The sequence below is a fragment of the Neophocaena asiaeorientalis genome, unplaced genomic scaffold, assembly GCF_003031525.2.
Source record: "Neophocaena asiaeorientalis asiaeorientalis breed wild unplaced genomic scaffold, Neophocaena_asiaeorientalis_V1.1 scaffold278, whole genome shotgun sequence".
NCBI lineage: Eukaryota > Metazoa > Chordata > Mammalia > Artiodactyla > Phocoenidae > Neophocaena > Neophocaena asiaeorientalis.
In genome coordinates, this window is record NW_020174431.1 from 531,031 (window position 1) to 533,998 (window position 2,968).

The window sequence follows — 2,968 nt, forward strand, 5'->3', positions numbered from 1 at the left end:
CTCGCCCGCGCCCGCCCCGCGCACCGCCCAATCACGCCGCGCCCGGCCCGGGGGCTGCGCGACGATGATGTCAGCTTCGGCCAATCGCGGGCAGCGGCTTACAGCGGCCCCGCCTGGCGTGACCGAGCCTCTCCATCACAACCGTCGCCATTGGCTGAATTCGAACTTCGGCCAGCTGTGATTGGAAGGCGGTTTCGCAGGCTATTTTTAGCAGGGTATATAAGGCGCGAGCCGCCTCACGCCGGAGGAGTCGGTGCTGGGAGGTGTGCGGCCGAGTGGCTGAGTGCGCTGCTGCCGGGCAGAGGGAGCCGAGTGTTCCTTCCCGTCCCGTCCCCGGTCCCCGGTCCCCGGTCCCCGTACCCCTGTCGTCCCGGTCCCCGTCCCCGTCCCCACCACCCGGGCTGGTCCCCGCAAACCCCGGCCCTCGTCACTCAGGCCGGTCACGCGGGTCCAGTCCCCTGCCCCCGGCCCAGCGGTTCAGTGTGTCGCTGCCTCGCTGAGGGGAGCCGGGCCGGGTCCCCTCTGTACCTCCCTCCGACCTCGGGCCGGCCTGCCCTTCTCTGGTCCCATCCGTCCCTCGATCCCACTATGTCCCCCCCTTCCGTCCCCCTGTATTCCCCGTTTTCCGTTCCCTTCTGTTCCCCCTCTGTCCCTCTCTGTTTCCCCTCCTTCCCACTCTGTTCTCCCCTCCGTACACGCTCCGTTCCCATCTGTCCCCCCTGTCCCACTCCATCCCCATCCGTCCTCCTCAATCCTCAGGTTGCACCTGTGACCCAGTGGTGGTGGACGGATGGTGGACTGGGCAGCCCCACGGGTGTGGTGAGGAACAGGGAGGGGCCGGAGGTACTCCAGAGTCACTGGGGTATGTTGTATGTGAATCTGAGGTCCCTCCTTCAGCCTCCCTCACAAGGACAGGGCACACACCTGGGGGACACGCCTCTGCCCCGCCCCACCCCCATGCCCACCTAACCTGCAGGAAAAGGACCAAAATGGCCTGGAAGACCCAAGTTGGATCTGCTTGCTCTTGAGGGGGTTATTTACATTCTTGATTCTATGGGAACACAGTTTTCTTTTAAAAAAGAGGGCGCTTTGGGAGGGGGCGTTTAAAAAAAGAGGGGGCCTATAACCATTCTCAGTAGGGTCCTCCATCCACACCAGCTGTGTACATTTTAGAAATGCAGTTTCCAGGGTCTGACCCCAAACCTACAGAGTTATAAGCTAGAGGGTGGAAGCTGTCCCAGCCATTGAGTTTTGACCAAGCTCCCCAGGTTAATCTCTTGCCAGTAAAGTTTGGGAACTGGGCATCTAGAAAATGTCCTTTTACTTGTCACCTACCATACATCAGCCTTCATTCCGAGAAGATGCAGAGACCCTCACCAAGATTAACAACTAGACTTCCCCCTAGTTGAATGTGAAAACAGTTTAAATGAGGTTGAAGCTGACATTCAATGTGGGGTTTTTTTCATATAAATTATCTCCTGAAATATACCATAATGTTCATTTTCAAGCAAAATGCCAAGACTACAAAGAATGTGCTTTTAAAATTTGAAATGGAAAACTGAATTATAGCTACTACCTCCATTATTATTTCAAAATAGAGTTTAATGAAACATCCTTTTAAATAAAGTTTTTAAAAACTGAAGTATGTAAAATGAAGTTTTGAGAGGATTTTGTATGTTAGATTTTAGCAGACTTGAGTATACCAGGGCTATGACCCTATAACATTCTAGGCAGGGACCTTTGTCAATCAAAAGTTAGGGGAAGTTATTATCTTATTGTATCTGTTGTATTAAAGAGGCTGTGAAGATGATTCATAATGAATTGATTAAAATGATCATTAACCTGTGTTCAGTCTTATTTTACCCCAGAAACAGAGAGCGTGACTGGCCCTCCATAGGGAAGACATGGGCCTTGAGTCTAATTTCTGGGAATGGGAATGGCTTGCCTTGAACCATCTTCAGGTTGAGCCCACCCCCTGGTGACCAGTAGCTGGTTGTATTTGGGATATGGTTTGAGAGTGTGCTTATATCAGGGACAGGGTTTTCTCAGTAATTGGCAGCAGTGATCAAAGGAAGCAAGAATCCAGTGACTATGCGAGGGAGGGTCAGCAGACTGGACCAATCGATCGGAGGAGAGTTAGGTGAAGGGAAGAATATATTGCCCAAGGGAAGGCACGTGATGGCTCTCTGTGCAGTGTATGTGGGCATCATGGTTACAATATTCTTATTTACCTTTTGGACGATTATTCCTTTGCTTTCCTGTTAGTAATATTTTATTTTATTTTTTATTGAATTATAGCTGATTTATAATATTGTATAAGTTTCAGGTGTACTACATAGTGATTCATAATTATTAAAGATTATACTCCTTTTCTAGTTATTATCAAATATTGACTATATTCCCTGTGTTGTACACTATATCCTTGTAGCTTATTTTTTATACATAATAGTTTGTACTACCCCTATCTTGCCCCTCTCTCTATCCCTCTCCCCACTGGTAACCTCTAGTTTGTTCTCTTTATCTGTGAGTCTGTTTCTGTTTTGTTATATTTATTTGTTTTATTTCTTTAGATTCCATATATAAGTGATAACATATAGTATTTGTTTTTCTCTGACTTATTTCACTAAGCATAATACACTCCAGGTCCATCCATGTTGTTGGCAAATTTTCATTGTTTTTTATGGCTCAGTAGTATTCCATTGTGTGTGTGTGTGTGTGTGTGTGTGTGTGTGTGTGTGTGTGTATATATATATATATATATATATATATATATATATATATACCACATCTTCTTTATCCATTCATCTGTTGATGGACACTTAGGTTGTCTCCATACCTTGGCTATTGTACATAACACTGCTATGAATGTTGGGGTACATGTATCTTTTCAAATTAGTGTTTTCATTTTCTTTAGATATATACCCAGGAGTGGTATTGCTGGATCATATGGTAGTTCTATTTTTTGTTT